Source organism: Hemiscyllium ocellatum, chromosome 8 (genome assembly GCF_020745735.1).
Source record: "Hemiscyllium ocellatum isolate sHemOce1 chromosome 8, sHemOce1.pat.X.cur, whole genome shotgun sequence".
Lineage (NCBI taxonomy): Eukaryota > Metazoa > Chordata > Chondrichthyes > Orectolobiformes > Hemiscylliidae > Hemiscyllium > Hemiscyllium ocellatum.
Window position 1 is genome coordinate 71,281,729 of NC_083408.1, and position 24,391 is coordinate 71,306,119.

General features: G+C 40.2%; 1 protein-coding gene across 3 annotated transcripts in view; it reads right to left on the bottom strand.

Moving 5' to 3' along the window:
- frmd6 (FERM domain containing 6) overlaps positions 1–24,391 on the bottom strand; it is a 131,188-nt gene that overhangs the window by 91,527 nt on the left and 15,270 nt on the right. Inside the window, exons 1-2 of one of the 3 annotated variants that reach the window (XM_060829182.1) lie at positions 7,996–8,056; positions 5,252–5,334 (exon numbers count right to left, since the gene is read on the bottom strand). The exons of the other annotated variants lie outside the window; for them this stretch is intronic. The gene's annotated coding sequence lies outside the window, so the exon portion shown is untranslated. Of the gene's footprint in view, positions 1–5,251; positions 5,335–7,995; positions 8,057–24,391 lie in introns of those variants that run through there. 3 annotated transcript variants of the gene reach the window in all.

Below are 24,391 nucleotides of genomic sequence, written 5' to 3' on the forward strand. Positions count from 1 at the left end.
AGGATAAGGGAATAGGAACCCCAATCTGGGTTGACTGGGGCAGGGATGGTGTTCAGGGGTTTCTGACCCCCTTCCCCAACGTGATCTCTCTCAAACAGATACCTCCCATGCCCACTGCTCCTGAAATTTCAGCTTACCATGCCAACAGCTTCAGGTTAGGCAAGAGATGGCAGCATTGGGAAGCATTTCCAGCAGAAAGCCCACTGAGTGACCACTTTAGTGCATGATAGGTACAAGGTTCTGCAGGCTTTTCATTTGGGTGGTGACAGGATAGGGGCATTCTGCTGGCTTTAACATCTAAGACCATACTTCAATCAATATGCACAAGAATCTGCCCATGGTTACTACTTATAAGGATAGAAAAGTTTACACTTAATACAGGCAACCTGAAGGGTGTTTCACAGGAGGGTACTCAGACAAAAAAAAACTGATACAGCCAAAGAAGGGAGTATTCAGATGGGTGACTAAAAAAAGGTCAAAATTAGGTCTTCAATTTTTCAGTGATTGAAGCTGAAAAGGAATAGGGGTGAAAAGTCATGAGAATAAAGGAAAGGAATTCTAGAGCTTGGAGATTAGACAGCAAAAGGCACACCCAAAACAAAAACAATTTTGCACATTTGAGATCATGTACGTTTCACAACGTTATTGAAAGATGACTGGAAATTTAACATTTTTGTTTAGCATTTGAGTCCTCATTCTGATGGAGTAAAAGATGAAAAACTCCAACTTCTAGTCGCTTATTTGTCATGTTTACTAAACTTCACAAAACAAAACTGATGAGAATGGACGTCACTGAAGATAAACATGGCAGCAATGTTTATATTTGAACATATATTTAGTTGTGGTTTTTCATGCAATTATAAAACCGTTTTTCAACAGGAGAAAAAAAAAGGAGTGGATACATAAGCTTCCCATTTTACAATTTAACAACCAAATAGCTTGGTTTCATGCAACCAATCTAGCAGTCTGCAGCTAGTCTTGTTTAGAACTATGTACGTTTTTTTTAAAGTTTCACTGTTCTTTTAGTAATAATCTTTTAAATTACTACTTAGAAACGGAATTCAAAAATCCTTATCAACATTACAAGTTAATTCTGTATATTAATAGAGTAATAATGGATAAGCCCTGCTTATGTAACTATTACAGAAAAGTACACTAGTGTTCTTGTTGAAATTCAAAATCATTAACTTGCTGATTTGCAAACTGATAGTTAACTTCTATGGTTGCTTTCTTTTATGCATCAAAACGTTCTTCTAAAAACACAGGGCTTTTAAACCATTTCAAACAGTTTTTCCTGAAATTTCAGGAGCAGTGGGCATGGGAGGTATCTGTTTGAGATTTTCTTCATTATAGCAAAATGGGCCATCACTTCATTCATTAAATTAAACCTCATTACCAGGAGATGCACTGCCTTAAACTAATGTAGGTTTATTGAAATAAACTTTGGAGGAGTGATGTTAAATAATAGAAGGGATTACAGTCCAAATAAGTTTGACGAGTCATGCTGTGAATACAGTTTCCAGTGCCATAAACAATGTTATGCCAGCATATAGGATGCTGAATCCTCTTAGACCATCCTGCCATCAATTTCAAGGCCTACCCGGATATTGATAGGCTGTTATTTGAAATTTTACTATTGAATGGTGGTCATTGCAGCACTTCCATATCCATAAACATATTTCTGTGTGCATGCATATAACTACAGTAAAATTCCACAATGCATTTTTTAAAGTCTCACATTTTATGGAACAGAGATTAAGCCTGTATTTAACTCAACTTTATTAAGGCACACCAAGATATCCAGCCACTACATTGAAAATTTGCTTTGTAAAAAAAAAGGTTTGAATGAAGATTTGACATTTCTAATAAATGCCAATTGTTAACAGAGAAGTTTTTTTTTAAAAACATATCATTACAGTGATAGATTTTACAAATACAAAAACAGAAAACACTGCTGATAAATAAGTGTTGGGCAAGTGATCTTTCTTTTCAACTAATGTACTTCAGGAAGCTGTTGACACAACTTTCCAACCATGTTTGTAATTTCACATTGTTAATCAGTCATTCACTTTATGAAACATCATTCACAATGAAAAGCGCTATTCTGTTATTTACAAATACACAAATACAATATTTTTACCTCAATTTTGTAGGCTCTCCCACCACGTAACCAAATGTTTCAACACGTAAACCACATTGCCCAGCACCCATATTTCATTCAAGGGTCCCAAACACAGTGAGCACTGGCAAAAGCAAACATCTACAAATCTTCCTCTTCTCGGGTTGTGACAGCCCAGATGACACAGAATCACTACCAGACATCCTTCTCTAACCCCTTTGAAAACTTTGGTAGACTCTGGCAGCTGTAACAAGTCTTATCCAATCCATAATCTCACACCCTTTCTGCCTCAGTATTCTGTCTGCTCCAAGTACAAAGCACACAATAACACAGTCTCCCCTATTTTCAGAGCCCTGCCACAACACTAGGTTCTGGTCAAAAACTAGCAAAGAGAAACCTGGGTGTCATTTAGAGAGAAATTTTCTTGTTTCCTCTGTATACAAATTCTATATGTTGTAACCTCTCACCACTACAATTCATTTTGTATTTATCCTTTGTTTTTTAGCTGTTCATCCCATTGGTAACACAAATGGACATGGGGACGTTTTGGAACCAAATTATGCCACAGTCAGGAATGCAATTGGTTTCCTTTCAAAATGCTCTCCAGCCCAACTTACTCTTAAAGGGACACTACATTTAAAAATCCCACGCTTCTCAAAACACATGGATAACAAATTTTTATTATACCCATTTTCATCATCAAAATTAGATTAGATTCCCGACAGTGTGGAAACAGGCCCTTCAGCTCAACCAGTCACACCAACCCTCTGAAGAGTAACCCACCCAAACCTATTTCCCTCTGACTAATGCACGTAACACTATGGGCAATTTAACATGGCCAATTCACCTGACATGCACATCTTTGGACTGTGGGAGGAAACCGGACACCCGGAGGAAACCCATGCAGACACGGGGAGGATGTGCAAACTCCACACAGTCAGACAGTCGCCTGAGGCTGGAATCGAACCTGGGACTCTGGTGCTGTGAGGCAGCAGTGCTAACCACTACGCCACCGTGCAACCCCATGGTTTATTTTCTTCTTATTCCATACTGGAGACATTGATTTTGTATTCTCCAGATATTAGAGCCCTCTGACAGCTGATGCAAATCACTGCTTTCACAAGTGCACTCACTCAGAATCTGTTTATTCTACCATGAACAGCATCACAGAAGCATTTTTGCCTGATATGGACACATGCAGACACTCAGTAGGAGGTAACAGGCTCAAGAGTAGAAACTCCAACCCATGACATGTTTTGGGATTCTTCTGACCCTTTCCCACACAAAAAGACATTTTTCCAAATCCTAACAGTTAAAGCAAAATGTATTCACACATGTTTTAAGAAAAGACATGGGAACAAATAAATGGTTGAAAAGCAGTTCAACCTTTTGATATCAATAAAGCCTGTGGCACCAAGAATGTTGGGTACCCACGTGCAGGAAGTCCAGTTCCAAAGCAAATAAACAGACTATAACATGCGACTAATAAGATAATACATCACTTTAACACTGGCTGCAAGGGAACTTAACAAAAAGGTGTAAGCATATCCATTGAGGTTCAGAGTCAACAAGGTAAAAGGTGAATTTCAGAAGGTGACCACAGTTATTAACCTGACACACCATGTTGATGTTATAAGGTGATTGTGACCTATATCATTGGCTATAAAAAGTAGAACAACATACTAAAATATATTACCTCTGCACACAGTCTGCAAGACTCTATAAGTGATGCTCCACGCTACAATCTATGAAAGACTGACCACACGTATCATAGATCACTAATTGCATGCATTGGCAGAATCAGAGTGCAATACTCATTGTGGCATCCTGAAAGACTCAATCTTATAATTCTTGTTGTGGCAGGATTACCAGTATGCAAAGATTTTGGTATACCATCACATTTCATGAAATTAAACCATAACCACTGTGGCAGAACAGGTTACACATGACACAATCAAGTAAGTGAATAATTGTAAGGATATGACTGTGGAGAAGTGAGGTACAGCCAGGTTCCAGGACAATTACATCTGACATGTTGAGCAGATTACTCAGCCCATACAATGACCATAGCACTCCTCTTGATCTACATGTCAATGCTCTAAGCTATAAAGTTAAAGACATTCTCAAGGTTGGGTTGTTACACTTTGGCCAAAGCCAGTGAAAACTGTTGCATGTAGCAACAGAGAAAGATGAACAACCATAAGGAGTTGCAAAAGGTCATTATCCAGGGGTGGCCTAACAGTATTCAAATACCACTTGAGAGAATTAATTCATTTTGACAATGAAGAACCAAATTTTATCTATAGCAACAAGTCATTTTCAAGGGAAGAGGAAGTCCAAAAGCATTATACCAATACATCATGTCCATGTTACAGAAGGGACACATAGGTATTGAATATACAAGACAGTTAGCACAAGTATCTGTGTACTGGCCAAGGATGAATTTGGATATGGAACAATTCATGAGTGTACATGAGCCATGCTAACTGTATCAACCCCACTACGGTATGGTAAGTTATCGAAGGTTCCTGAACTAAACATAATCTACGACTTAATTCCACACACACACACACACACACACACACACACAATCTGCTGGCAATATTTACCTCAAGGTAAAGAATATTACAGTTGTATAATGGTAAATAACAAAAAGATAGAATTTACAGAGTACTCGAAAGGTACTTCGATCTTAAACGAAGAGCACAAATATTATTAAACAAAAGAACATAGAACAATACAGCACAGAAACTGGCCCTTCAGCCCTCCAGTTGCAATTATATTACACACATATACAAGGTGGAGCCGCTAATTCTTTATTGTATTAGGAATACTGGAACAGTACAAGCAGATACTTTATCATTTCAGCAGTACTTAATTATGCTGGTCACTTTTATTAGTATTGGGAGAATGTGACCAAACAGTCTGTCTCTTTAAAAGCAGACAGAACCAACAGGTTAGTGTCATCTGTGAGATTTCCCATTGATCATGTCTCCTGACCCCTGAATGAACTGGATGATGGTACAATGTCCAATTTACTGGAATGGCATAAGTGGAAGCAATAAGGTATTCTGGATTGGTTTAATGACATTCTTGATTACAAAGCAGTCATTTTAAAGTCAAGTAACCCACCTGATGAAAAGAAGGCTGGTTTGGTCAGGCACCTATTTTACACTCCATTGTTGAGAGATACCCAACTGTATGGGATGTGATTCCTGTTATGCAATAATATAAACATTAATATTTGTCTTTGAGAAATTTTAAAACTCCTTCAGTTTTGGAGTTATAAATCAATTATTAAATCGTATACAAAGTCACTGAACAATGTGCCCAAACTCTTCTACTGTTTATTTTGGTCCAGGAGTAAAGCAATTGCAAAGTAATTTTAAAATGTTTGAACTCTTTGCATCACATCTGAAGAACTCATACAACAAAGTTAACTGTAGCTGTATAATAGTGATATGACTCTCAGAAACTTTATTCACCATATTCTGATTTATATTATTAAATCAATTGATATGGTTATAGCCGTTTGAGTAGCACATGTGCATCAAAACCAAATCAACATGCAAGTCAGCAGCTGTACACGTTCTAACACCACACATGAAGTTATGTGATTTTGCATATAAACTATACAAATGAATATAGGAATAATTCCTTATAGTCATTCTTTAATTGAATAGCAAAGTGGAGTGTACATAAAATAATTCTATTCTCTTCAAGTGAACAATTAACAGAAGTAGTCACTTAAACATTTGTGTAGGCCGTCTCATAAATATTTAGAAATTCAGTACAGATCACAAGCTCTTTTATATATATTTTGAGTGGGATCTTAACAGGTTTCCAATATCTGTTTTAACTAACAAGCCTACAGTGTAGGTTTCTTTTCAAACAATTACTTTTCCCTGTTGAAGTGCACTTTTAATTTAAACATTCTTCATTCAAACCTCAAAAAAGATGGGCAAGCAAAAAGAAAAAGACAACAAATTATCATGCAGCAGGAGAAGTGGCTCAGCCAGAGCCTTCATAGTGAAACAAAGTTATTAGTGACAGAGCTCCTCACTCAGTTCTTCATTCAACCTGCTTTCCATTCACTGGGCAAAGGACCAACAGCTTGGTCTCAAACTCTATTGGTGCAGCATCATTTTTTTAAGATTAGGTTCCCTACAGTGTGGAAATAGGTCCTTCGGCCCAACAAGTCCACACCAGCCCTCCAAAGAGTAACCCACCCAGATCCATTTCCCTCTGAATAATACACCTAATACTATGGGCCAATTCACCTGACCTGCATATCTTTGGACTGTGGGAGGAAACCGGAGCACCCTTCCTCCCCTTCCAGTAACATAGGCTCCCATTCTGATGGAATGACATACAGTTCTGAACATGCAAGAAACATGCTTAATGCATGTAAGTATATGTAAAGATAAAACAAAAGAAGTATTCACATTAAATCTTTCACTACCAGAATTTCAATTATTTCCATGGTAAAAAAACCTAGTTTGTCTGCAAACAATTTACCTAAATGGCTATTACTTTTGAGTTTATGCAAATCTGAAGCGATTCCTTAAGCTTTTCAACTCATTTGCACAGGTTCTTTGGTCAATTCGTGTGTATAGCAAATGACACTTTGCAACTGGATCCACAACTTGGAGTCAGTGGAAGAAGGGAGCTGTCTTCTACCTTGCAAGAGGATGCTTTGCATTATAATGTTATGTAACTACATCTGGACAATATCCAGATTTGCGGTGACAAGCAGCAAGTTACTTTCATGCCATGAAAGTGTCAGACTATGACCATCTCCAACAAGAGAGAATAGAACCATTGCCCCTTGACATTCAATGGCATTACCATCGCTAAACTCCCCATTAAAACAACACCTGGGGTGTTACCATTGACTAGAAAATCAACTGGACTAGCCGCATAAATACTATGCTTCATATGTTTGAGGCTACGAATCCTATGGTTAGGAAACACACTTCCTGACACCCCAAAGCCTTTCCACAAGTCAGGTGTGATGGAATAGTACCCACTTGCCTGGATTAGTCCAGCTCCAACAACACTCAAAGCTTGACACCATCCAGGACAAAGCAGCCTGCTTCTTTGGTATCACATCCACTCCCTCCACCAACACTCAGTAGCAGCAGTCTGTACCATCTACAAGACGCACTACAGAAATTCACCAAGGCTCCTTCCAAATCCATGTCCACTTCCAGCTAGAAGGCGAGCAGATACATGGAAATGCCAGCACCTGTAAGTTGTTCTCCAAGCCACAGATCATTTGGATTTGGAAATATATCACCCAGTGTCAGTTAACCATCTTTGACTATATTGCTGTCAACCATCCAATGAATATTCTGGAGTGGCTTCAGGCCCTATTGTTAACTTATCAATGAGTATGCTGATGGAATTAGCACCCCCATATCCTTGCAACTCGTATTTTTTTTCTGCCAAGTGATTCCAAGTCTATTTCTGAAACAGATAAAGTGTAAACTATTCAGTCTTCACTCCTTCCTAACAGGCAAGGGTGACACGGTGGCTCAGTGGTCAGCAATACTGCCTCACAGCACCAGGAACCCGGGTCGGATTCCAAATTTAGGTGAATTTTGCACATTCTCCCCATGTCTGTGTGGGTTTCCTCCGTGCACTCTGGTCTCTTCCTACAGACTAAAGACATGCAGGTTAGGTGAATTGGACATGCTAAATTGTCCATAGTGCTGAGGTATATACAGGCTCAGTGGATTAATAATGGGAAATGCCAGGTTACAGGGATGGCTGGGTCTGGGTGGGATTCTTTTCAAAGGATTTGTGCAGATTGATGGGCTGAATGGCCTCTTTCTGCACTGTGGGGATTTTGTGAAATACCGTCTCAATCTCACCCCTCTAGAAGCTTGCACCATCAGCACACTTCATGGACTTGCAGCTTAGTGTTCTCAGTCAAGTTGCCCTTGTTCAACATTCTCCCATACAGCTTAGGCACGCCATCACTTTTTGCAGTGCATTTGTTAAATTCAGAATCAAAGTGACAGATTACTGTTGAGTACGGAACCTAGATAGAAGAAAATAATAACCACCTTCAGGATCATATTGTCAATACATATAGATGGTGATATGACATTGGACTATGACATTTGTCTCCTGACAATTGTTAATAATCAAACTCCCCACAATTAGAGTCATAGAGATGTACATCACGGAAACAGACCCTTAGGTCCAACCCATCCATGCCTACCAGATATCCCGACCCAATCTAGCCGACCTGCCAGCACCTTGCCCATATCCCTCCAAACCCTTCTTATTCATATATCCACCCAGATGCCTTTTAAATTTTGCAACTGTACTAGCCTCCACTACTTTCTCTGGCAGCTCATTCCATACACGTACCACCCTCTGCGTGGAAAAGATGCCCCTTGCGTCTCTTTTATATCTTTTCCCTCTCACCCTAAACCTACACCCTCTAGTTCTGGACTCTTTATCTGAGAGAGTGTGTCCATTTCCTACTGAAAAAGTGTTCCCTCAGTACAGAATGTTAGTGGGGCATTGTCAGTGTGCAGCAGCACTCTGGGCAGCAAGCCTGAACAGTTTTGGCAAGAAAGTGGACACCCCTGCAGATGGCCTGGAGGCTTTTGGCAGCAGCAAAGAGTCTAAGTGCCAGGACACAACCCTGACCTCACTGCAGTTCTCAAAGGGTTCCAATTTGCTCTTTCACAGCTGATCTTATGCTCATGATATCATGGAAAGGGGGGGGGGGGGGGGGGGGGGGATGACATTGACTGCCTGCTGAGGCTGCTCAATTTTCTCAAGCAGTTCAAATAGACCATCTCTGTTCACACTTTTCAATGCCTTGGTGAGATCAATGAAGGCAACAGTTATCTCCTTTGTTCATAGTCTTTCTCTTACAGTTGATGGCCAGAGAAGATCATGAATATTGTGGATCTTCCAGTTCTCAAGCCACATGGATTCCCAACAGATCTGCAATTTGACAAACACTGACACAGAGCACTATCGTTCCCACAGTGCTCAGCAGGAAGATAGTTACTGCAATCACTGCAGTTGTCCTAGTTCTTGGATGGGTTCACAATCTTTGCATTACCCGCATCCTGGCTCACTGATCCCTTCCCTCCCATGGAGATGGGCATTAGTGCAAATGCTACTGGAGTGCAAGTTTCTTATGCCTGGAGTTTAGATGGTACATCATCACCTGCTGGAGCTTTGCCCATGGCAAGTGATTCAATAATTTTGTTAAACTGCCCCACTGCAGTTTAACAGCCGGCTTGGCATGACAAGCAGACTTTCTATGCTGTCCACAGCTTTATCTTCTGGTTTCCCTCGAGTACAACTCAAGGTAACATTCCAGCCATCTCTCCAATAGATTGTTGTAATCAATGACGACTTTCACTATCTTTATTCTTTATAGAACTGTTGATGGACCAAATTTAATTGTGATCTTTTCATGCATTCTCCACATCAAACAACATCCAGATAGTTTGGTACCATTGTAAACAGTAGATTTTGCATGAACTCTCACTGGACTTCACTTCAAGCATTCAGTTCCATTCTATTTTGATTAAGGAGAGCAAATCACTTGGCCTCAAATGACAGTTTCCCTCATAGTGATATTAGCCACAAATCAATCATTGTTCCACTCGTGTTTCCCATATTTGAGAGTACACTCCTGTATCTTCTATGTAGCTTCAGTACTCTTTGTGGGAATGCTGGAGTGCACCTATTCAATCAAAATGAGGAACTATTGGTTTTTACCTGGGGAGGCAATGGGTTGATGTTAAGACCATAAGACATAGGAGTGGAAGTAAGGCCATGCGGCCCATCGAGTCCACTCCACCATTCAATCATGGCTGAGGGTCATTTCAACTCGACTTACCAGCATTCTCCCCGTAGCCCTTAATTCCTTGTGACATCAAGAATTTATCAATCTAAATTCTTGAATTGTTGAAACATAGACGGCATTTGTGTTTTGAGTGATAACATTTCAAGGATTGCATCCTAACCCCAGTGTACACTAGGGAGTGATATCAATGGTGCAAACCTTGTTCAGAGAGCACTGTGAGACCATGATCAGATTCACCTTGTATCAATGCCTTGATCTTATATATCTCCAGGACACTTCAAATCCCTCCTGTTGTAGTGTGTCTGAACAGGCTGATAATCTCCTGATCCCTGATACAATCAGCATCCTAATAGAGACTGGGGAAAAATAAACATACCGATTGGACTGTTTGTTCTGACAGAAAATGTTAGCTACCCAAAATTCTGTCAGCACCAAAGCTCAAATTATCTCCGATCATTCTCATTTACTTTTCCAGGCCTTGATACCCAGAACAGGAGGGACACCTTTATTACAACCCCTAATCAGTAAAGATGTACCGAATCAGGGATTTGGCTGATGGCAGTATTAAATTCCTCACAGAATTGGTCTTTTGGGTTTGTAGCAGAGCACAGCATTGGAGCATAATTACTCATGAGGTTAACTCAACTGGAGTTGAGAGTTGGATGGAGAGATCACATTCTATTCTCAGTCATTCAAACATCGAGAACAGAAGTTCCTTATACCTTGCTTAAAATTATTTCAGAACTCCTCCTGTCAGATAAACATGTAACAGTATTCTCTAATGACGTGCCCTCGGTGCGTCTGATTTCTTGCATAGAAGCTATGTCAATCTTCACTTTATCAAGTTCCAGGTCAGTCATGGCTGTCATTTTCATGTTATCAACCAGCATGCCATCTGTCAATACCCTGCACATGATCATGGCATCCCAGCTCCCCAAAGTGTCAGCAGCCTTTTCTTTTCTGTTTATTGCCCAGTGCAATGGATTCCATCCATTTGTTGAGAAGAGACTCTTCAGTAAAGCAGCCATTGAAACAGATGGACAGTGGTAGGTCAGCACCTTATGAGGAGATTGAGGTGACTGGCCAGTGGGACATAATGGTCCCTGTCACTAATGAAGACTGCGTATTGTACCCATTCTGTACACCAACCGAATTGGGTTTAATCGCTTATAACTGGTATCTCCTGTGTTTTATTACCAGTGCAGCAAAATTAAGTGTCTCTCCAGGTCCCAAGCCTGGGTGAAATTTATGGAAATCTTTAGCCACACAAACATCAGAATTCCCACTTCAATCTTGCTGCTTGTGTCCAAAAGAAACTTTTGCATTGGCCTGGTTGCAGTTACAAGAAAGATGGCATATTTAGACACGCATAGATGATGAGTGACAAGAACATTCTTGATGAAAGGTCAATGACTTGAAACATTAACACTGCTTCTCTCCATGGATCCTGTCTGAACCACTAAATACTTTCAGTATTTCCTACTTTGATTTAAAAGAACAGAAATAGATCTGGTCTCGAATTACAGACCTTCAATAATCCCACAAGTTCCTACCTCAACACGGCAAATATGGATTATTGATGTCAATGCATTCTTATTGATATTCGCAATATTTTATTTCACTTCAGAAAGGCATTTTGGAGTAGACTTTTGGAGTCAAAAGGAAATAAAAATCGTAAGGGGAAAGCTGACAATTTGCTCTTACCCATTTTACATGATCTCACAATATAAAATCAAAATCTACCCATTGATTCCTATAAAAGTAATTACTTAATAAAGGTAAGTCTTGCAGCTAAAAAAAAGTCTAATTATGGAAAAATTATTTTGAGTAGAGTGTTTATCTAATCAGAACATTTAATTATGGTAAGCATTCCTGTAAGAAGTAACTAAAGAAAACACCTAATTAAGACTGAGCTAATGCAAACGGACATTGGTAAACCCAATGACTTAATGAAATTACTGCAAAAAAAAATAGATTTGGAGGAACAAAGCCACAGCTTAAAAATAGAAAATAAATGGAACTCGATGCTATTGTCAAAGTGTGAAGTGAATCCTTTTCAGTGTGAGACAATTAATAATTAACATCTCAATAATTTTCCCTAGTAAAGATCATTCGAGGCATATAGTACTTGAAGAAACAATTTAAAGTAAAAACAATTTCAGACACCTTTGCTGTAAATCTTGAAAAGGTGCATCCACATAGTAGTTTAACCTTCACAGAACCTGCTATTAGGAGAAAACAATGCCACATTTTGTGTTGTTCCATGAAATTCACTGCTTTGTGGCCAGAGGAAATGTGTTTACAGTCGGAGATTCAAGTATTGGCAGCACTCAAACATACCAGCCATGCGAGTTAGCTGGGTAATACAGAGCAACTCCTCAAAAGCAGAGGACCCCATTTACAATCTAACTGTTCATGTTATTTCATACACACTGATCATGTCAAAGATCTCAGAACAGAATTCACAAAGGACTCTTTGATCAATTAACAGCATGTGCCTGGTGACAAGAACAGCGATGACAAAAAAAAGCAAGTCACATGGGAACCACCCTTTCATCTCAATCTGTCCTTCAAACTAATCTCAAATAAGCCTGCCCCACCTCCCCTCCCACTACTACACTGTTTAAATAGACTGTTACCAAACTAAGCACCAAATTCTTCCCACCCTAAGCTTCAAACTGACATATTTGGACTTTGCAGATGAGACGTTCGGTCATGTGGAAGCTATTATTACTGCATGAAAGAAAGGAAAAGTAGACAAGAAAGCATTTTTGAACAGCTGTGTACAAATTAAATGAAACCTAGTGATGTCGAGCTGATTGCTACATTTATAACAGCTCAGTACATAATTTTTTTCAGCATGTTTTAACCTCAGAGAATGATAATAAATGAGCTGAAAACTTTAACAGAGATTGTTAAAGTGGCCTTGCTCAGTTAAAGCTGAAAACAGCATTGCACATTAAATTGCTGGCAGGTGCCAAGGCACAGAATCATTTGAGTTTGACCTGTGCTGCATCTGAAATAATTTAGGGTCTCTTTTTATTACCTGCCTGAGAACTTAGCTTTGTCCATGCTATAGCAGAGATATGATATAGCTGCCAGAAAGCTGGAAATGGTCAATCATGAAGTATGACTTTGGTTGTACTAATCCCATTGATTGTAAATTTGCAAAAGCAATCTGTGTACTACTGCAATAATCTCACTAATATGCCCATGTTAGGCAGAAATGACATTTCTATTACTAGTGATTTAAAATAAAGAATTTCAACTCAGCAAAGAGACTGTAGATCTTCCTACAGATATGGCTCAACAACAATGATATGAACTTTGACCTTGAATGGGAGATTTTCTTTCCCCTTTGCGGCTGAATGGTGTGCACATTCATGCAATGTATAATGGAGTTGAGAAATACCATCATTTATTCTCTTTGCATTCAGTTGGTAGCATCACAAACAGTTCTCAAGTATAACATGGCAAATATTAATTGTAGCTTAGAGATTCTCAAGAATGGTAAGTTGCATCAAGTTATAAACACAAATTTCTCTGCCAGTTTAAGATTCCTAGACTAATCAGAGCAGTATTGCCCAATCAGAGACGAATTACAATTTATTTTTCCATTCCTCATTTCTTTTACTTGTGAGCTGAATTCTGCTTCCCCTTATACAGGCACATATAAAAATCTTCCCTTATCAAATTACAATTTTACTTTTAAAAAATCAGGAAAATAAGTAATAGTTTCACTACTATTGGCCTCAGAAGTGTCCCCAGTAAATGACATTGATAATGAGATACATCAGACTAATGTCATCTTAAGGTCAATACCTCAAACACAAACCAGCAAATAGGGTTTGCTTCATTATTATATCCTGCACCATATGGTTTTTCATTTGGAGTTTCCAGGCTCATTTGATTCTTCTTTAAGCAAATACCCAATTCCCTTTTGAAATAAATTATTGAAACGATAGTTTGTGGCAGAGCATTCAGTTAATTCGTATAATTATTTCAAAGTTATGCCTTCTCATTATTGTCTTGTAAACAGAGGAAGTGTTCTCATCATTCACTTTATCATAGATTTTCATTATCTTAAAAATGTCTTATTGGGTCACCCCTTAAGCTTTCTCAGGTCCCATGGAAAAAAAGCCATAATTTCCCAAGCCTCAGAACATAATTGGTGTCATCAAAACAAATGTACTTTCTATTCCTTCCATTTTCTTTTTCCATTATCATCTTGTAATGAACTAACCATGTCATACACAGTATTTTTGACCTTCGTATAACTCAAAAAGGTCCTGTACAAGTCCAATATTCATTCTTATAATTCCAGTGCATGTGTTCAAGATAGAGAGCCAAAATCAAATTTTCCTTTAGACAGTTAAATCTATTTTCAGTACCATCACTAGTGACTTGTGTATTTATTTATCAAAACTATTCTGTTCTTTCATTTCATTAAAATTTTCTTTCAATATAGCAGTAACTGGTACTGTGTTGATACCCAGCAGAAAGAGGGCATGTGGTTAGAACACAACTCAGAGATAGAGACTTTCGCTGTTTTAGCATGGGCTCTTTACAAAAGCTCTGACTAGATTCCCACGTTACTTTTAAACAATATTTATTAAAGGGCTGAGAACAAACAGTATGCTCTATTCCAATCTTTAACCAAATATACAACATGACTAGTGAGGCCAAAGGAACATCAGAGTTTACCTCAGAGGCCCATCTACATATTCATCAAACCAGGGCTGCCCAAAGTTGAGCGGGGATGGGGTGGGAAAAGGTGCGGCAGGTAGTTGAGACTCCAAATTGGGCCATGAGCTGAAATTTGGGGGTCAAGGATTCTGATGCTACAATGCTGCTGTGGAGCATGGAACAAATTAGAAGAATTGTACTACCAATCTAACAGGCCCTCTCACAGATCAGTCTCCCAAGTTGAGCAAGGCAACAAATTGACGTTCTTATCAATTGTGAATTTAGTCACATATAAGAGGAAAAAAAAGGTAAAACTGAAACAAAAATAAACAATAGAAAGTCAAATAATCCAGACATAAAGCACTTACAGAAGCAGGATTTAAAATATTTTAATTAGTAAAAGAGCATCATTCACAACATGACTTCTCTGTTAGACCACAAACAATATTTTGCAATTGTAGAAAACTTCCTTTGACCACTGCGCTTTGATTTTTGTCTTATATCCATCCCAATGACCATGATTCCAATCCATTTATTTCAGTTGCCATCTTCTGTCCTTACTGATTTTGAAAACATAAAGACTCTTATTTTTAGGTGAGGAAGCATTCCCTGAAAAGAGAATTTTCCGTGGTCAGTCTTTGGAACTTTCTTCATCAAAAGGCACTGGTAGCAGAGGCTTTAAAATATCTAAGGCAGAGGTAGATATACCCTTGAATAGTAAGAGAGTGCGTGGTTGTTGGAGGTACACAAATTATGTAGTTGCTTGGGTCAAACACTACTGCCAGTAAAAGATGCGAGTATATATATACATAATATATACCACAAAGACAGTTGTCTCGAAGCTTGCTAATACAATTTACATGATGATAATCAAAGATTTTACAAACAGAGGGCTGTGCTTTCTGATGTTACTGTACATTTTATGCATAAGATTGAATGACTCCATTGTACAGAGAGCATAGCTGAAGGTAAGGCAGGTACGTTTATACAGGGACGTCACAGGCTGTGGTGTCTTAAAGATATTTCACCTGTGTAGTCTGGAACCCATTCAATAACAACATCAGAAATGTGGAGCAATCAGACTTGCCATGATCTTAATGGATTGTAGCGCACATATCAGGAACCATACGGTCCACTCCTGCTCCTAAATCACAAGCTTCTGTATAGGAATGAACTGCATTTGTGACTGTATATGTATGTGTGTATAGAGTCGTAGAGATGTACAGCATGGAAACAGACCCTTCGGTCCAACCTGTCCACGCCGACCAGCCATCCCAACCCAATCTAGTCCCACCTGTCAGCACCCAGCCCACATCCCTCCAAACCCCTCCTATTCATATACCCATCCAAATGCCTCTTAAATGCTGCAATTCTACCAGCCTCCACCACAGCCTCTGGCAGCTCATTCCATACCACCCTCTGCATGAAAAAGTTGCCCCTTAGGGTCCCTCTCACCCTAAACCCACGCCCTCTAGTTCTGGGCTCCCCAAACCCAGGAAAAAGACTTTGTCTATTTATCCTATCCATGCCTCTCATAATTTTGTAAACTTCTATAAGGTCACCCCTCAGCCTCTGACGCTCCAGGGAAAACAGCCTCAGCCTGTTCAGCCTCACCCTATAGCTCAGATACTCCAACCCTGGCAATATCCCTGTGAATCTTTTCTGAACCCTTTCAAGTTCCAAACATCTTTCCAATAGGAAGGAGACCAGAATTGCACGCAATATTCCAACAGCGGCCTAACCAATGTCCTGTACAGCCGCAACATGACCTCACAACTCCTGTTCTCAATACTTTGACCAATAAAGGAAAGCATACCAAACGCCTTCATCACTATCCTATCTACCTGCGATTCCACTTTCAAGGAGCTATGAACCTGCACTCCAAGGTCTCTTTGTCCAGCAACAGTCCCTAGGACCTTACCATTAAGTGTATAAGTCCTGCTAAGATTTGCTTTCCCAAAATGCAGCACCTCAGCCCATTGGCCCATCTGATCAAGATCCTGTTGTAATCTGAGGTAACCTTCTTTGCTGTCCACTATATCTCCAATTTTCCAGTTTATTTAGTGACTTTGGTTTTTGAAGCGACCAATTATATTTGTTACTCTCCAAACTTTCTGAAAAAAACTGCCAGAATTATAGTCAAAAACTCCATTATAGCTTTCTTCATTTCCTCAGGATGCTTGCATACAAACAATTACATTACCTGTGATCTTATCTTTTAATTCTTTTGATGTTTCTACAATTTCATTAACACACCTCAATGAAAATGGACCAATGTAGTCTCAGTTTCTCTTCTAATTCTTTACTTAAGTATCTCATCTCTCTGAATATCCTCCTATAAAACAGAAAACTATTTTTTCTTTTCATATTATTTGCTTTGCTTTCCTAAATTATTTCCTCCTTTTCCTAATTATCTTCTACTTTAAAAAAGATTTTATTAAAACAAAAATCACATTTGATCTCACCTTCCCATGTATCCTTGGACCCCATTCTCCCCCCTGACTTTCAATTTATTCTTCATTCTCTTTGCTGGACAGTATTTGAGTCATATTCTTTTGATTTACTTTTTAAACATTTCTCATCTAATAATTGCATTCCCTAGTAAGCAGTAAACCCTGCTAATGTTTTGTATAACAGTGTGCCTGGTGGTAATTCAGGTAATTAGCTATAGTGTACAAAAGACTCATAGGACTCTTTCTACCAGAGAGGGTTGCTTAATTGGTTATATAGTTTGAAGGGTACCAATCAACATCAAGTCTGGAACAAGGGAATGAGGTAGGCCTCTATGAACTATTGAAAAGGCTAAATATTGCTCTCAGTGATGAAGTAACAGGATATGCTGCCAATCTTGCAATCTCACTGATGAGCCTTTCAAGTTTCTCAATGGCAGGTCAACCCTGGTGCCAAGTCAACGGCATCTGCACACAGCTGGCAGCCACAGTGAAATACTCTGACAACATACCATGTATTTAACAATATTTTTCAGACAGCAAAATAAGCGATCATTTGGACAATAAAGAAACTAAAATATCAAACAAAATGTAAACATGAAGTTTATTACATTGGAGAAATTTGACTTGCCACAAACATAAAATTTGCATTGCAAGTCCATTGAATCTGCTTAGGAGTAAATATGAAATTGGCATGCTGTTCAAAAACTCACACACACTTCAGTCAATACGTTACGAGGTCGCGAGGGCTTTTACAGAGACTGACGGCCACATTGTAGAGGTTTTCATCAATTCTTTGTTTGCATTTGGTGGGTGCCTCAACAGCACACCCATTGGTGAAGCATTGACAGTAACAACTGGATTATCTTCCTATTCTGCACTATTCCGAGTCAACTCCTGAAGTTGCTGTTAGTTTCAATGAATTAATGACGGTGAATTTTACACAATCATTGCCAGCATAAAAAGCAGGCCTACATGTTGAGGCCTTTAAAAAATATATCTGATATGTACTAGGTGATATATGTCATCAGTGATAACTAAAAGTAATGCCACATTATTTTAGGGTTTTAGGTCCTTAGGTCATTAAATGCCAGAATACCTGAACAGAGAAGAGTCCACATGTCAAAACAAATTGAACTTCTACAGAATCTGGGTTAAGAAGAAGAATCATATTGGAATTGAACCATTAACTGTTTCTCACTCTACATGATGTGACGTGTCATGGATTACTGATGATTCGCCACAATCATGCTATGACACTTGTGTTACCTCCCAGATACGGATCTTGAGTACTGAAAAGTTCAATGAATATTTATTACAGAGCCTGGTATCTACACAGGTACACCACATGCACACAGGTACTGGCAGATCGGGGCTCAAAATAAGCAACTTGGATGTACTGCAGCACATTTCAAGATGGAAACAGAGCTTTATATTAATTAGGTCACATGTCATGATATGGTGATATCATCAGTATGTCCCTTAAAGATATACTGCATTGCTGATGTGATATGTAACACCACCACAGATGCTGCCAGACCAGTTATGTACTTCTTAGTCTTTGTTCCCTTCAGATTTCCACAGCAATAGTATTTTATTTTTATCTTCATTTTCCTGTCATTTGTTTTAGAAATGCCTTTTTTTTCCATTATACCTGTCCAGTAAATCAAGTAATAGCCTCTACTGTATAATAAGGAGAAAATGAGGACTGCAAATACAGTCAGAGAGTCAGATGTACTGCACAGAAACAGACCCTTCAGTCCATCCATGCCGGCCAGATATCCCAACCCAATCTAGTCGCACCTGCCAGCACCCGGCCCATATCCCTCCAAACTCTTCCTATTCAGGAACCCATCCAGATGCATTTTAAATGTTGCAATTGTACCAGCCTCCACCACATCCTCTGGCAGCTCATTCCATACACATACCACCCTCTGCATGATAAAGTTGTCCCTTAGGTCTCTTTTATATCTTGCTCCTCCCACCCTAAACCTCTAGTTCTGGACTCCACCACCCCAGGGAAAAGACTTTGTCTATTCATCCTATCCATGCCCCTCATGATTTTATAAACCTCTATAAAGATCACCCTTCAGCCTCAGAGGGTCCAGGGAAAACAGCCCCAAGCTATTCAACCTCTCCCTACAGCTCAGATCCTCCAACCCTGGCAACATCCTTGTAAATCTTTTCTGAACCCTTTCAAGTTTCACAACATCCTTCCGATAGGAAGGAGACCAGAACTGCATGCAATATTCTAAAAATGGCCAAACCAATGTCATATACAGCCGCAACATGACCTCCCAACTCTTGTATTCAATACTCTGACTGACTAAGAAAGGAAAGCATACCAAATGCCTTCTTCACTATCCTATCTACCTGCGACTCCACTTTCAAGGAACTATGAACCTGCACTCCAAGGTCTCTGTTCAACAACACTCCCCAGGACTTTACCAATAATTGTATTAGCCCTGTTAAGATTTACTTTCCCAAAATGCAGCAACTTGCATTTATGTAAATTAAACTCCATCTGCCACTTCTCAGCCTATTGGCCTATCAAAACAAGATCCCATTGTAATCGGAGGTAACCTTCTTCGCTGTCCACTACATCTCCAATTTTGGTGTCATCTGCAAACTTACTAACTACACCTCTTATGCTTACATCCAAATCATTTATATAAATTATGAAAAATAGTGGTTCTTAGTGGCACTCCACTGGTCACAGGCCTCCAATCTGAATAACATCTCTCCACCACCATCCTCTGTCTTCTACCTTTGAGCCAGTTCAGTAGTTCTCCCTGTATTCCATGAGATCTAATCTTGCTAATCAGTCTCCCATGAGGAACCTTGTAGAACACCTGACTGAAGTCCATATAAATCACATCTACTGCTCTGCCCTCATCAATCCTCTTTGTTACTTCCTCAAAAAACTCAATCAAATTTGTGAGACATGATTTTGCATGCACAAAGCCAAGCTGACTATCCCTGATCAGTCCTTGCCTTTCCAAATACATATACATCCTGTCCCTCAGGATTCCCTCCAATAACTTGTCCACCACTGACGTCAGGCTCACTGGACTTGTCCTTATCACCCTTCCTAAACAGTGACACCATTTAGCCAACCTCCAGTCTTCCGGCACCTCACCTGTGATTATCGATGATACAAATATCTCAGCAAGAAGCCCAGCAATCACTTCCCTAGCTTCCCACAGAGCTCTAGGGTACACCTGATCAGGTCCTGGGGATTTATCCACTTTTATGCGTTTCAAGACATCCAGCACTTCCTCCTCTGTAATATCGACATTTTTCAAGATGTTACCATCTATTTCCCCACAGTCTATATCTTCCATGTCCTTTTCCACAGTAAACACTGATGCAAAATACTCATTTAGTATCTCCCCCATTTCCTGTGGTTCCACATAAAGGCTGCCTTGCTGATCTGAGGGGGCCCTATTCTCTCCCTTGTTACCCTTTTGTCCTTAATGTAATTGTAAAAACACTTTGGATTCTCCTTAATTCTATTTGCCAAAGTTATCTCATGTCCCCTTTTTGCCCTCCTGATTTCCCTCTTAAGTATACTCCTACTGCCTTTATACTCATCTAAGGATTCACTTGATCTATCCTGTCTATACATTACATATGCTTCCTTCTTTTTCTTAACCAAACTCTCAATTTCTTTCCAGCACTCCCTATACCTACCAGCCTTTCCTTTCACCCTGACAGGAATATACTGTCTCTAGACTCTTGCTGTCTCATTTCTGAAGCCGTCCCATTTTCCAGCCATCCCTTTACCTGCGAACATCTGCCCCCATTCAGCTTTTGAAAGTTCTTGCCTAATACCATTACAATTAGCCTTCCTCCAATTTAGAACTTCAACTTTTAGATCTGGTCTATCCTTTTCCATCACTATTTTAAAACTAATAGAATTATGATCGCTGGCCCCAAAGTGCTCACCCACTGACACCTCAATCACTTGCCCTGCCTTATTTCCCAAGAGTAGGTTAAGTCCTGCACCTTCTCTCATAGGTACAACCACATATTTAAATCAGAATTTTTTTTTGTACACACTTAAATTCTTCTCTATCGAAACCCTTAACACTATGGCAGTCCCAGTCTAGGTTTGGAAAGTTAATACCCCATACCATAATCATCCTATTATTCTTACAGATAACTGAGATCTTCTTACAAATCTGTTTCTCAATTTCCCTCTGACTATTAGGGGATCTATAATACAATCTCAGTAAGGTGATCGTCCCTTTCTTATTTCTCAGTTCCACCCAAATAACTTCCCTGGATGTATTTCCAGGAATATCCTCCCTCAGCAGAGCTGTCATGCTATCCCTCATCAAAAACGCCACTCCCCCTCCTCTTTTGCCTCCCTTTCTGTCCTTCCTGTCGCATTTGTATCCTGGAACATTAAGCTACCAGTCTTGTCCATCCCTGAGCCATGTTTCTGTAAATTGCTATGATATCCCAGTCCCATGTTCCTAACCATGCACTGAGCTCATCTGCCTTCCCTGTTAGGTCTCTTGCATTGAAGGAAATGCAGTTTAATTTATCAGCCCTACCTTGTTCTCTGCTTTGTCCCTGCCTGTTTGATTTGCTTCTTTTCTCAACTGTACCAGTCTCAGATTGATCTCTTTCCCCACTATCTCCCTGGGTCCCACCCCCCTCACCTTAATAGTTTAAATCCTCCCAAGCAGCTCTCATAAATCTCCCTGCCAGTATATTAGTCCCCTTCCAATTCAGGTGCAATCCATCCTTCTTGTACAGGTCACTTTTACTCTAGAAGAGATTCCAATGATCCAAAAATGTGAATCCTTTTCCCATACACCAGCTCCTCAGCCATGCGTTCATCTGTTCCATCCTCCTATTCCTACCCTCACTAGCTCAGAGCACCGGGAGCAATCCAGATATTACTACTCTCGAGGATCTCCTTTTTAAAATTTATGCTGAACTCCATATTTTCCTTTCAGAATCGCATCCTTTTCCTTTCCTTTGTCATTGGTTCCAATGTGTACAATGACCACCGGCTGGGCCCTCTCCCCTGTGAGAACATTCTGCACCTTCTCGGAGACATCCTTGATCCTGGCACCAGGGAAACAACACACCATTCTGATTCTTTGCTGCTGGCCACAGAAACGTCTGTCTGTGCCTTGGCTGAGAGAGTCCCCTAACACAATAGATCGCTTGGAACTCAACATAACCCTCATTGCATTAGAGCCAATCTCCATACCAGACCCTTGGCTGTTCTTGCCATGTTCCCCTGAGAATTCATCACCCCCTATATTTCCCAAAACAGCTACTTGTTTGAAATGTGGATCGCCACAGAAGATTCCTGCACTACCTGTCTACCTCTCTTACTTTTCCTGGAGTTAACCCATTTATGTGACTGTATCTGAAACTTTTCTCCCTTCCGATAACCGCCATCCATCACATCCCCTTGGTCTTGTAAATTTCTCATTGCCTCTAACGGTCTCTCCAACAGATCCATTCAATCCTATAGGATTCGCAACCAACAGCATTTATTACAGATATAATCCTCAGTAACCCGTAAACTCTCCCTAACCTCCCACATCTGACAAGAAAAGCATATCACTCTACATTTTGCTTCTTCCAGTCTGCAGATCCAGAAAATAGCACAGTCTTATTCCTCAATAAAACACTGCTCCAGGCTAACTTAATACTAATGGTTTATATTTTTAAGTTTAATCAAGAGACATATCTCAATAAAACACAATCAAGAAAGAACCCACTCTACTCATTAATGCAGACTTTCTGTAAGGCCCCACCTAAAAATATTCATCTGTTTCTGTGCTGTGACCTCTCCCAAACAGGTTCCTCCAAGATTAGTTGTGAATTTCACTGTTTGTTAATTTTCCCAAATGCACTCAGATGTCCAGCGATACATGAATTCAAACAGCAAAGACAGTAACTGTGCAGGTTCATTGTTGTTTCGGTTATCAGTGGGGGTTCCTTTCCCTCTTTCTCCTGCACTGACCTACCATGTGCTGCCTTTGTCTATTCCTCTCCCTTTAGAAGTGCTGTTGTTTTCACTACTTGTTTCTCCAAACTTCCAAAACAGTAATTGCTACTCCTAGAATTCAAGGAGATCACCTCCAATACCTAAAATATCTCAAAAAACGAACAGCCTGTTACAGCCAGAAATGTTTCCTGTCCTCCATCTTGGATTAGATCAGAAGCGAAAAATATGGTGCTGGAAAAGCACAGCTGATCAGCGAGCATGAGAGGAGCAGGAGAGTCGAAGTTTCAAGCATAAACTCTCCATCAGGAATGAAGGGGTGGCCCAAGGGGGCTGAGAGATAAATGGGAAGGGGGTGGGACTGAGGGGAAGATAGAGCTGGGGATGCAATAGTTAGATGGAGGTAATAGGGTGATGGAGATAGGTCGGAAAAGTGGGTGGAGGGGAATAGGTGGGAAGGAAGGTGGAAAGTAGGACAGTACAAGAGGCTGGTGCTAAGTTGGGAGGTTGGCTCTGGGATAAGATGGGGGCAGGAGAAATGAAGAAACCGTGAAGTCTACCATTGATCCCATGTGATTGAAGGGTCCCAAGGCAGAAAATGAGGCAGTCTTCCTCCACTGCCCTGTTGCCAAACACTAACTCCCCCTCCCACCTTGCCAAGGTCATGCAAGTCCAGGCCTCCTCCACCGCCGAACTCTAGCCACCCAACACCTGGAGGAAGTACACCTCATCTTGTAGATTTCACCAGTTTCTTCATTTCCCCTCTCCCTACCTATCCCAGAGCCAACTCAACACTGCCCTCTTGAACTGTCCACCCTGTCCACCTGCTTTCCCACTTATCACCATCAACCTCCACCTCCATCTACATATCGTATCACCAGCAACCTTGCCCCCAGTCCCGCCACCGCCACCCACTCTCCACCCCCCTCCCACTTATCTCTCAGCTCCTTTGGACCACCACCTCATTCCTGATGAAGGACTTATGCTCCAAACGTCGACTCTCCTGCTCCTTGGATGTTGCCTGCCTGGCTGTGCTTTTCCAGCACCACATTTTTTGGCTCTACTGTATAATAATCCTATCAAAGTGCAGTTAAATAGTTAAATACTGTGTTATTTTAGGGAGAGTGGGCTCAAGTGAGGCACGAGTAGTTCATTGGATTCCACAAAACTGATCTGTTCTGCTGCCACACTCTGGGTCCACCCAGTCCAGATTCTGGCTGGATCACATGATGTTCATAGAATCTCTCCAGGCTATTCAACCCATCTCGGCTGACCCCTGTAACCCTGTTAATTACAGATTATAGACATGGACA